The sequence below is a fragment of the Condylura cristata genome, unplaced genomic scaffold (genome assembly GCF_000260355.1).
Source record: "Condylura cristata isolate star-nosed mole 26May11 unplaced genomic scaffold, ConCri1.0 scaffold00011, whole genome shotgun sequence".
Taxonomy (NCBI): Eukaryota; Metazoa; Chordata; class Mammalia; order Eulipotyphla; family Talpidae; genus Condylura; species Condylura cristata.
Window position 1 is genome coordinate 7,995,876 of NW_004567112.1, and position 13,045 is coordinate 8,008,920.

Here is a 13,045-nt window from a genome sequence, read left to right on the forward strand (position 1 = left end):
AGAGCATTGGCACTCATCTTTCATTTCCCAATTGCTAAGCGCTTGAGCTTAACCCAAGTTCTGCCTCCCAGGCGCCTGCTCCAGGCTTGAAACCATCCTTTCTCTCTGGTTACTTGTGCCTGGAATTCGCCTAAGAACAAGACACGAGTCTTGGTTTCTACTCTTACATGGATTTCCTATGAAGAGGTGAGCAGTAAATTAAGATCCTGTAATGAAAAAATTAATAATTCATTGTTGTTATTGACAAGTGTCCTCCTTTCCAAGTAGTTCAGGAACCCACGTAGGCTTACGTAGAATTGAATGTGGCGTGAGAGTGGATATTCAGATCTATTCATGGCTGTGTGCCTGGTGGTCCCCGCCACTTGGGGGTTGTCTAAATGCATGATTTGTTAAAGGCAATACATCCTTTTGTGAAACTTATATTGCCCATTAATTGGTCATTGATCTTCAGCCCATTTAGGACTGTTATTCTTATAGATAATTGTATGCCTTTGTCATGTTGTATAACGCTGGATCTTAGTTTATTGCTTGTGGATTATGGTTTCATCTCAGACACTTGAATGATGTCTAATGATTTTTTACTGACATTCATCCAGCAAATATTCCTTGAGCATCTACTGTGAGTGAGGTGAAGCACTAAGCACAGAGTGATGTTTGCTGCCTTCCAGGCATTTTTTTTTCTTTCTTTCTTTTTTTTTTTTTTTTAAGATTTATTAGGATTTATTTATTTATGCACACAGAACTATGTACAAGCCAGAAGTGTAGGGGCAGTGAGAGGATTTACCAGAAGACAGCAGAAGACAGGGAGGGGAGCAGAACAGACAGGTTGGCGAAGTCCACTGCAGCGGGAGGTCAAGAGAGGGCTGCCACGCCATGTGGGTCACCTCCGGGGCCCCCACTGAAGCGATTGAGGTGAGCTTGCAGTGCTGCATCCTAACCCGTTGCACCACCAGGGAGGCATGTTCTGACTGATTGAGGGAATCATACATATACCCAAATAATTATTATGGAAAAGAGCTAAACACCCTTCTTCTCTACTGTCAGTGGGAATATAAAATGGTTACAACAGTTTTGGAAAGTAATTTGACAAATACCTTTTAAAAATAAACCTATCCTTCCCTTCGACCCTACAGTTCCCTTTTTAGGAATTCAGTGTACAAACCATGGCCCATAAAGACATAAATTCCAGAAATGTTTACTGCAACTTTATTTGTACCAACATAGGATAAAAGCCAAACCCCAAGCCCGGAAGTCTTTTATGTCTAACTGTCGGGGACCAGGAAGTTAGTGACAGTTCCTGCGAGGTTCTAGCCTAAAGACTGACCTGAGGGATGAAGCAGTTCCGCAATTTGGTCAGGAAAGCTGTCCTTGATAAATTAATTAATGAAAAGAAAGGTAAATGTGATTCTTTTTATGTAAAGACAAAGTTGCATATAGTAGAATCCTTATAGTTCATTTGTTGGTGAGAGGTAGTGATTAATTTATGTGATTTGTACATGACAGATTTATTGGGAGTCTTCGCTTTATGTTCAGTGGATTAATGGAAGAGAAGCTCTGGTGTGTGGGAGTTGAGGAAAACAATGTGTGTGACCTTCCATGTGGGGTCACCTGTGGCCTGTATGTTTGGCAGCAGACAGACATTCTACATGACCACAGTCTCTGTCTTCATTTGTCCACAGGGAGTGTGTTTTTGTTTTGTTTCTGTTTTTTCTTTTACTACAAGTCATTGACATGCTCACTCTCTGTAAGCCACAACCATTGTCAGGCTCACCCAAGGACAAGGCTCAAGCAGGGTGACCAGCAAGCAGCTTCTCCTTGGACAAGCAGGTGGCCCAGGGGAAAGCAGCTTGGCTTGCAGTGAAAGTCCAGCATGCTCACTTCCAACCAAGCCCTCAGCATCCACAGCAAACCCAGGCGTCCAGGGGATACGGCGTTTCATGCCCTAAAAGGAGCATCTACCTGTGACAGGGGAAGGTCCTCTGACATCAGTCCACCCTTCCACTCTTCTGTGATCCAACATATGAAGAAGTGGGGAGACCCAACACGGTACAGAGCCAGCTGGTCGAGGGCGTTCCCCCATGCCTGGAATGAGTGAAGGCTCTGGCAAGTTCTATGAGGATGGGGCAATAGGCTGGTTTCTGTGAGTTCCTTTTAACTTCCATCTTGAAAGAAATGGAGTCTGCACTTCTTAAACCAGGTGGCTGGAGTTTATTTGACTGAGGAAACCTTGGGAAATATGTGGCTAATAGATCCCTGGCACTAGAATGGGCAGGGAAAGAGGGGTCTCCTGGTTCCTCTGCCCCCTGCAGAAAGCCAAGGGAGGAAAGTAACTCTGGCAACCTGATGTTGGCGACTTCTGCGGCTGGCCTTGTGCAGATATCACCATTCGAGTGGTGCTCACTGATTATGGTGCACTGCTAGTTGCTAGGTGTTGAATACAGCTGGACGCCTGGCTGTTGTTCCTGTGGTTGGTTTGTTCATGGTGCTGTTTCATGCCTCCGTGAGTGGGTGTGACAAACACGGTTTCCATCAAGTGTGGCGTTCTGACGGGGTGGGGAGGGTGGGTGACTGTTCGGTGGCACGGAGGGGTCCTGTATGGATGTGTGGTGTGAAGAACCACATGCCCTGCTCATGGGGAACAGGCTGCATCTGTGAGGGGCCTTCAGCACTGTCAGAGAACTTGGGGACACAGTTCTCTGGGCTTTCCCTGGGCACCCACTGCCTTTATCTGACATTAACCTGTCAAATCTGGGCTCTGACGCCATGGAGGAAGTCCTTGTAATTTGCTCTCTCTGGAGTGGAGATGGGGGTGCACCTCTGACTTCCCTTTTTGGGAGGAGGCCAGCCTTTGGCATATGTCTTTTTCCTCACACCAGCTCTGTCATCTCAGCATGACAGGCGTCTCTTGTGGAAGAATGGCCTCCCTTTGGGGGACTGCCTTCACTCCAGGGCCACAAGTCCCTCTGGCCTTGCATTGCAGCCTGAAGTTCAACACCAGCTAGCACAGAATAGCCTTTTCCATGGATAAAACACCTTTGCTGCCACCTCTTAAGGTTTTTGTCTAAATCATTGTTGAATGATCACTCATTGAACACGTACAGAGCCCGGCACTGTGCCATTACTTGGTCCCAGTTCTCACAGAGCCTGCAGTCCGGAACCCTCTGGCGATGCCATTTCCTATAACCTGGGCAGGTGCTGTCACAGTCCTCATCGTGGGGGAATTCTCGCTGTGTGACTTTCCGGGCGACACACAGACTTGGGCTGTGGCACACAGACTTGGTGGCAAATGTCTTACTGCTCCGCTGGCAGAGAAGGTGTGTCTGACAGGAATTCTAGTGGGCCCAGCTCAGGGCAGTCCCTGACCAATGGGAATGACTAGTGGTGAGCCGCCAGGACTAGTTAGTGTAAGAAACCCAGAGCTCAGGGCTTTCCTATGAGACCCCCCCCCCCACCCAAGTTTACCTAGTAAGGAAGCAGAAGTCAGGGGAACATCAGCGCAAACGAGAGCTGCCTCCATGACATGAGAGTCCAGGTGAAAAGCTGGACTGTGACCATTCCTCTAAGTCCCTTTGATCACTCATCACTCATTCCTTCACCAGCCACTAGCCATTGTAAACGGAACCTTTAAAGTAGCTTTGTAGCAAGGAATACCCACTTAGCGGGACAGACAGACAGACAGAACAGATGCTGGGACAAGTACTCTGCTTTTTTTAAAAAAATAATATAATAGTATATTTTTACGTCACTTTGTGCCTTTTTCCATCTCAGTTGTAGTTCCCGTGGGTTTCCCATCACCAAATCACCGGTGACTTTATTTTTAAATATGCATTTATTTATGCATACAAGAACGGGGCTACAGGCCAGAGGTGTGGGGGTGAGAGGATTCACCTGAGACAGAGCGGGGAGCAGAACAGGCAGATTGACTGAAATACACTGCTGAGGGGAACAGCAGGCATGTCAGGAGAGGTCTTATGCGCCATGTGGGTCAGCTCCCTGGCCAGAGATTGAACTCGTGCTGCAGCGGCTTCAGATAGCCTCATAGTGCTGTGCTTTAACCTGTTGCAGTGCCGGGCAGGGCCCACAAGTGCTGTCCTTAAGGGACTGTGACCGACCCCAAGCAGGAGCCTCGAGGGAGGACAGGGCAGGATGATGAAAACCTGCAGGGAAGGCTCTTTCTTTACCAATAAATAGCAAGTCACCAGGAGGACAAAGAGGCCTTCAAGGTCTAGGCGAGCAGAGCTGTGTCCTGGTGCTTGTGTGTTCCCCGGGCGACCAGTCCCGAAAGCCACAGGAGACAGCGTGTCCAGGCTGAACGTTTGGTACCTGATCTAGTAGCTCTTGAGCTTGAACCCTCTGAAGTCGCTGGCGCCCTATTTGAGAACCCATGGAGGCAGCAATTTGCATTCAAACCAGCCAGCTGCATTTGCTCAACAAACACGTCTAATGGTTCTAAGTCCCTCTTAGAACTGTCCACTCACAATGGCGTCCAGCAAGCCCAGCCAGAAGGAGTGTTTGGGTTAATCTTTCCTCGCAAGGATTCATGTTTAAAAGCACCAGGTCCCGCCTCACTAGTGGACCTGGGAGAGCAATGCAGGTTGTAGTTGAGTCTGTTGTCATTGATGGCTGGAAGACAGTTATGCTGCTAAACTCTGCAGTTGAGAGAAGCCGGTTCTAATGAGCAAGCTGCAACGTAAAATTCATAAATGAGAGCACCCGTGCAACACGTTGGAGGAGGAGATAATGAACCCTCTTCCTAGTTTGGAAACACAATGGATACAACTCAAATTAAAGAACAAAAGAGGGGGCAGTGTAAAGCCTGCAATGAAATCGCGTCTCTAATTGGGTTTTCCTTCTACAATAGCACAGATTAAATGTGGAGTATCAACTTCACCTTTCCATTGGCTGCCTTTGTCAGCCAAAAACAGATGGCTAACATGATTTATATTTTTGTTCTTATTTTGTTCTTAGCCATTTAATTGGAATCAGATTATCAAACTGTTTTGTAAACAACCGAGAATGGAGGTGCTTATTTTATCCCAGAATTTAAATAAATACAGAACAGGTAGGCATGGCATCGCCCTCCATTACACGAGAAGGACATGGCCTGGGAGATGTTGGGGTGAGCAGATGGTGGGACAGTTCGCCTGAAAGGTCTGTAGAATCGTGTAAATATTATTTGTGCTCTGAATGAAACATGCAAAATAAAATGCTGGGTAAATTTTTCATAAAACTGAAGACATGTCACTTAAACCCATAACTTAATTTGAAATGATTCCTAATGACCTGTAATTTCCTCCTTTTGAAATGGCCCCATCACATTAATCAGATTGATGTAGTGGTGATAGATTATTCTCATTAAAAGGAATAGTCTTTTGTCGTCCTTGCTGAGCTGCCATCTAGAATCTCCAGCCAGGAGCCGCTCGCGAGGCTGCTCCGGTCTCTGTTTTGAGTGACCCTCTTTGTCTGACTTGCTTTGATGGGGGGACCTTGTTGGCAATGATATTTCTTTTGGTACGTGTTTCAGGTGAAAATGGCTTGCTTGGGTTGCTCAGGCTTGTCTGGGATGGTAGGCTTCTGTGTTTTCTAGAATTTTCCTTCAGCGGCTGTGCTGGAGAGCCTGTTCTAACAGAGCGCTTCGCCCTTTGCAACCAGCCAGATTCATAAGCCAGAGTCAGTCTTTACAACCATCTATTTTTTACCAACTCCATAAACCTCTATGGCTCTGGCCATGCCTCTGGTTTCAGTATGCATCTAGCATAATGATTTGGTGGCACAAAAGCTTGGCTGTTTACACGCTGACAGTCAAACCTCCCATTTTTCATGAAGTGCCAGAAGAATAGTGCTTTTCCTCATTTTCCTCAACACATTGCTTTTCAGAGCTTGGCCTTTGTTTATTGGGCTTCCCTGCACCTAGGCACACTGTAAGGGTAGGGGGTTGCTCAGCAAATCAGGGAATTTTGGGGTGAAATATAAACTCATATTTGTTATATTTTATTCTATTAATGTTTTATCATTTTCTGAGCTCTGGTGGGAAAAAAAAAAAGGTTTTGTTCTCTCTGGGTCTTTTCTGGCTGTTTGCAGGTGACTTGAAGCAAATCATTCTTACCTCGGGGCTGCCTGTCAGCACCCCGTGGGTGGAGACAGGTGACAGGTGGGGTCTGTGGCTTGCCTCTTCCCTCCCTTCACTGGGGAAGGAAGTTCGAGAAGGAAGATGTGTCACTGCGTGGAATATCACTGCCAGTGTTCAAAGGCGGTGTGGACGCCAGAACCTGAACTCCAGCCATTCTGCTCTGCTAGTCAGTCTGTCACCGTGGGCCTATTCCTTCACCTGTTCTCAATCGATTTCTTTATTTTCACTGTGGGAATAATAACACATATCCAATAAAACTGCCATGAAGATTAAATGACAAAGTTCTTGACACATAAGAGTTCTGAGAAACTACTAGCTATAGTATTACTATAAAATGGGGCTGAAATGGCAAATATTTTCAGTTTTGCTGTAACTAATCTCTACCTACCCACTCTAAAAATCAGGGGCATAGTTGAGTTTTTCAGAATGATCCTTCTTTCTGAAGAACTGGCAGAATTAGTTTGCATGGGGGCTCCCCTGTGCTCATTAGTCTCTACTTATTAGTCAGATACAGCCCAGCCGGGAGGCCCCAGGACTTCAAATCTGGAGATTGACTCCAGCAGATGCCCTCTCCCTGCCTGGATAGAGTCGGTGCTCGGTAGAGGTGTTGAAGGTGTTAGGAATTACCGTTCTTAGAATTAGCTTCTTGTTCAAGTAAACAGAATAGAGAACCAATCAACACTACTCATCTGGAAGCAGTTTTACAAAGCACCACCCAAAGCAGAAATAGTGCATTGACAAGACCCAGAAGTCCCCTCTCAGCCATCTTCCCACAAGGTGGCTGCCTCCTGTCATCAGACATTCATTTGCCTGTTGGAGATTACATAAATGGCATTATAATTGTACTTTGGAGACTGGTGCTGGCTTCTTTTGCTCACATAATTATGTTCGTGTGGTGGGGGTTATTTTGTTTTCTTTGCTGTGTAGCGTTCCATCCTACAGTGACATCACAGTTCTCCTGTCCTACACTTGTTAGACATCTGGTCTTAACAGTGAAAAATCCTTTATGTTTCATTGTGTGAACATGTGTATGCTAGTTGTTGAGTAAAATTGTTGGGTTGTAAGAGAGTGTGTGTATTCAGAGTTTGTTCTACCAGCCAGTTTTATATTTCTAAGGTGGTTGTACCAACAAACACTCCTACCAGCAGACTCTGAGAGTGTGGGAAGCTCGCTATTCTCAGTCACATCTCTTTCCAGTTTTGTCCTTTCACAGTAGCGATCTTGGTGAGGGTCAGCAGTGTCTCCTCATGGTTTAATTTTTCATTTCCCATTTTAAATGGCATTTCCATGCTGTGGCTGGCCACATAAGTGTTCTCTTTCGTGAAATGCACATTTGAATGCTCTGCCCACTTTGTTACTAAGTTGTCTGTCTTTTGTGATTGACTTGTAAAGTGTTTCTGAAGTCTGGATACAAATCCTTTATAAGATAAATGTATTACAAATATCTCCTCCCACACTGTAGCTTGCCTTTCATTTTTTCAGTGGTATAATCTGAGGAACAGAAGTTTGTTTATTGAATGTAGTCCAACTTACAGTTTTCCCTTATGGTAAGAGCTCTTTGTGTCTTAAAAATGTTTTGCCTGTTCCAGGTCATGAATATATTTTCCTATGTTTAGTATTTACTTTCACAGTTAGTAAAGTCACTCCTTTTAAAAGAGCTCTCTCATTGGAGAGCTATCTAAAGTGAAATCTTGAGATGTAGAGGTTTAATTTCCAAAGCAGCAGAAACACCCAGCCTGGCAGGGGCTTCTCCCCCCCCCCCTTTTTTTTTACGATTTATTTATTTATGCACATAAGAACTGGCGTGCAGGCCAGAGGTGTGGGGGTGAGAGGATTCACTAGAGACAGAGTGGGGAGCAGAACAGGCGGACTGACTGAAATACACTGCTGAGGGGAGCAGCAGGCAGGACAGGCGAGGTCTGCTGTGCCATGTGGGTCACCTTCCTGGCCGGGGATCGAACCCCTGGTTCAGTGGCTTTGGATAGCCTCAAGGTGCTTTAACCCTTCGCATTACCAGTTAGGTCCCAGATTGCCACTTTCCACTTGGAAGTGCCCCAGTCCTCATTTGTACCAATCTGCTCCTGCCGTGTGTATTCCAGAAAGATTAGAAAGACAAAGAACATGTGACATGGTGACCTGGGGGCTCTTGGAAAGGCTTCACCCACTCTTGGACACTCCCCTCTTTCACCCTTGTCTCTACATTTTTAGAGAAATATTTTATCCAACTTTGAACCTGCTCTCCTGGCCCAGCACCTCCATAGATTAATGGTTGTGTAATGGGGAACACTCACTTACCTGTTCTGAGTCTGTTTCTTGATCTGTAAAACTAAGAAAATAAAGATCATTTAGTGTTTATTCCTTCTACAGATGGACAGATGGGTGCATGACTGGCTGGCTGGCCGCTGGACGCATGGATGGATGAATGGTTGGTTGACTGACTGTGCTGATGACTGAATGAAGACTAGTTTTATAAAGTCCTCAGTTCAGTGTTGACATACAGCGTAGTGCTCAAAAAAAGCTTCTCTCCTCTCTTCCTCACAAATAAGAATTACTTGCTTTGATGAATAATGAAATGTTACCAGCTTAGCGAATCTAATATTAAAATTAATCTAAATTATGTTGAGAAATTTACAACTTTGCCTGGAGATCATAGTAGAATGTATGTGTGATTTTGGAATATCACTAAATAAATAGCTAATAAATAAATAAATGGCACTGTTCTACATATTTATTTTTTTAAACATTGATTTAGTTATGCATACAGTTCTGTGGTATAGGCCAGAGGTACAGGGGTGGTGAGAGGAGTCACCAGAGACAGAGTGGGGAGCAGAACAGGCCGACTGACGAAGTACACTGCTGAGGGAGCAACGATGAGACAGGAGGGGTCTGCTGTGTGCTGTGCCATGTGGGTCACCTCCCTGGCCGGGGATCAAACTCACACTGAAGTGGCTGCGTCCAGCTTCGCAGTGCTGAGTGGGTGGCTAGGCTGTTAGAAAGGTGTCTGGGTGAACAAAGTGCCCGGTTATAAAGATAAAGCTGTGTGACTACATAGCTCGGGGGCCTGAGTTATTGTAGTTTCCCATTGGTTTTCTGGCTGCCTCTCTGGCCCTCCACACACCACAGCTCTCCACCCAGCACAGGTGGCTCTGATGATGTCACTGGTTTCCCTTTGCACGTGGAATATCATCCGCGCTCCTTTCCAGTCCTATCCATTTGCCTGTGGTCTGACCTTGCTCATGTCCTTCTCTACCCACTTCTCATACTGGCCAAAGACACACTTTCTCCTCCCTACCCCAGCGTTGACTCAGCACCCACCTTCCTGGAAACCTTCCCTGACGTTCTCCCTAAGGTTACCAAGGCTCCTTGCTGGTGTGTTCCCTAGCCAGTGAGAGTTAAAATGCACGTAGAGGGCCCTCCCTGGTGGCGCAAGGGTTAAAGCACAACACTGAGAAGCTAAAGCCATGAGTTTAATCCCCACTTGCCCTGGAGGAGATCCACATGGCACGGCAGACCTCTCCTGACCCGCCTGCTGCTCCCCTCAGCAGTGGACTTCATTGATCTGCCTGTTCTGCTCCCCACTCTGTCTCTGGTGAATCCTCTCACCCTCCGCATCTCTGGCCTGTACCCCAGTTCTGTACGAATAAATAAGTAAATCTTTAAAAAAAAATGCACGTGGAGTTAAAAACTCATCTTACCAAGATATTCTTCCTCCACAGTACAGACCTTGTTTATTTATTTGTTTGCTTGTCTTGTTTCTCTCCCCCACTGTGTTCACTTCTGGAACCCAGTAGATGCTCTGGAACCAATTAAATGAATGAATGACCATTGTTAACAACCCCTCCCCATCCAGGATTTTAAGACACTAACCTACCAGGTTTTCATCATGCTGATTATAGGCTCCTGTCCCACTCTGTATGTGACCATCCCTCCTTTGATGCCTTCTGCCCCATTCCACATCTCGCAAATTCCAGATGGGCTCGCTTCCCACCATCTCCCCAGGGGAGCTTGTAACCTCTTGTGTCCCTAGTAGATCTATTGTCCCCTCTCATGTGGCTCCTTAAATCCCATTTATCTAGTGACAAAAGTCACTGCTCCCATTTCTTATGGACAGTCACTAGCTGTCTCCCCTCCACCCCCACGAGAAGAGCCAGTGGTTACGACATGATGGGACCCTCCCTGTTTTGCCCTTAGCAGGGGTGTGTAAGGGGGTGTTCCTGGTAGCCCATCAGGGCTTCTTCATGTCATCAGTACAGTAGCAGAAGCTACCAAGTTTCCCTGTTGGCATGTCTCTAGTCAGTGGGAGTAACAGAAACCAACTCAGCTTGCTTGGTTCATAGAAGGAGATAAGAACCCAGTCTCAGGGAAGTGTAGGAAACTCACCTGGGGTTGTATCGGGCTTTGCCTTGACATTTCTTCCCAGTCCCCATATAGTACAGAAACAGGTTTCCGAGGGACAGTATTTGATTGACCCAGGTTGTGACCTATTTAAAGAGCTGTGGCTAGGGAGGGGTGGGGGTAGTAGCTGGGGGAAACTTTGAATCTCCAAATAGTTCTTAAGGAGGTGTGTGCCATGTAGACATCTGGGGAGCCCCTGAGAGGTGTTTCTGTGTCTAGAGGATCACATGCCATGTAGGAAACACTAGCAGGAAAGCTAGCCAGCCCGATCTGGGAAGCTTCCTGAAGGGAGTGTGCAGTGTGGCTTGAGTTTGTCTTCAGTGAGGAGCAGCTAAGGAGGTCAGAGGTAGCTGGGGCACCAGGGGAAGGAGGCACCATGAGGCTGCTACTTGGAGGCTTGGGAAACCAGGGACCAGAATGACTGGGGGGAGAGGCGACAGGGACCAGGCCTTCAGGAATGCAGTGACCAGGGATGAAGCACCTTTTTGAATTTAAATCCCAGTCCCTCCAGCTAGTCTCTCTGGGTCTCCAGAGTTCTTTGTTTTTTAAATAAGGAGTACAGAATAAGAGTCTGAGTGTACCGTGTCCCGCACACAGTTACCCCACAGTTAATATTAACTCATGCACACAATTAATCTCTAGAAAGCTGTAACTACATCTGCCTCATGGGAGGTCATTCTGGAAACCCTGGCGACATGTTAAGAAAAGGGTTGTTTTGGCCCCCTGCGGTGTGATTTTAAGTCTTTGAGGAAGTGGGTTTGTTTATTTAAAATGAAGAATGGTTTGATAAGTAATAAAGCATGCGATGTCCTACTCAGTCTAAGGAATTAAGAGACTGAGTCTTACCTTTATATTATTAGAGAGATATGTAAGAAGAAAAGTCCAAGATCAGTTTCTCCATGGACATCCTCAATTAGCACGTTGGGACGTACAACCTTGGGATGGCCTGAGTCCTCTAGGTGGATGGGTAGGTGAATCTACCTGGCCTGATTCGAAATGCTTGGAAATTGTTAAGCAGTAATGATGTGCCAAGGAAGGAATACATTTCCTCCTTATCAAATTATAGGTGTCTCCTGCAGGGAGGAATGTGTTTTCTCCCACCAACGTGGAGGGAGCAGTTTGTGTGCATACAGCTTAATACCCCTTCAGCTATGCATTCCCTTTGATCCCGAGCTTATTAAAAAATGCAAATCTAAATTGTATCTTATTAATGTGATCCTTTGTGTGAAAGCTGTGGGGGGTTAAAAATCCCAGTTTCTCTAACATATTTGGATTTTTAATGTGCAAAGTGTGATGAGAGCTTGAATTTCCGCGGGCCATATTGTCTAATCAACTGTTATGAAAGATTTTTTATTGTGCTGCTATTTCTTGCTTCTTGGAATTCAAGGAGATAAAGAGTAATGACTACATTGTTACACCCCAGGTAGTCTCCAGCATGATGAGCTCCTTCTTAATTTGCCCCACCTTCTCCAACGTGACAATGGCATGGTTTTCCAGGAACATCCTGTTGTAGGGGTGTGCATACCGCTGGGGACAGCTGATGTGGAGACTCTGTAGGCGATGCCCCGGCTGGTGGGGAGCTGGTGAGAGCACCATGCCCATCCCTTGTCCAAAGGTGCGCAGCAGGCCTGATGCCCACTGTGTTCTTCTTACTGCGTTGTTATTTTATGACTTCCCTTTAAAAACAACACATCTGAAAGTCAATTTAAACCAAGCTTAGAATTGGTCCCATTAGAACACTGATGTGTTTTTCTCACCTGTTTCTTTTTTTCTTCTTCCAAACTCCTCCTGACTCCTGTCTTTTCCTTCTTCCTGGCTTTCCTCAAGCCCTGGTGTAAAATGCAAGTTGGTGCTTAATGATTCCACTTCTTAAACTACAATCCAGTTATTTTTCACCATAAGTTGTTATCCAGAAATGATCATTTTGTATTGATTATGCGGCCAGGGAGGGATGCCCACCCATTATGTCATCATGTTCTGTGCCATTTCCTGACAATGTCCATGAGATAAAACCATCCCAGCTGATGGTGAACACAAGGACGTTATTCAAGGATCCGCTCTTGTTATCCATGGTTTTGTGAAGCATCAACTTTAAGTGAGCACTTACTGTGTGCCCTTCCAGTAAGAATCTTTCTGAGCATTGCTGGGGACAGTAGAAACTTGTCCTGTAGAAGGCGGAGGAATGGTCAGTGATGAGCTGAGAACCACAGACAGTGCTGAGCAGTTGCAGTGTGGTAGGAACAGTCTGTCATGCAGCCACCAGACTGACTGCTTCTGGAAGTTCATGCTACTCTTACTGTATACTCATTGAAGAGATGAAGAAGTGAAGGCATAAAGGTGCAGTACTTGCCCAAACTCTGATTGTTGGGGTCCCGTTGGAGGCTCTGTGACCCCCACTTTGGCTCACACTTGTTTCCCTGCAGCGGTGTGGCGCCAAGCATTTTGCTGCTGTCTTTGATTTTTACATTAGAATACTGGGCCAGATTATCTGGGAGGTCACATTTGACCCGCGAGGTTTTT

The 13,045-nt window shown here is 46.0% G+C and overlaps 1 protein-coding gene across 8 annotated transcripts in view; it reads left to right on the top strand.

The window, feature by feature from the left end:
• GFRA1 (GDNF family receptor alpha 1) overlaps positions 1-13,045 on the top strand; it is a 198,528-nt gene that overhangs the window by 106,286 nt on the left and 79,197 nt on the right. The window lies entirely within an intron of this gene.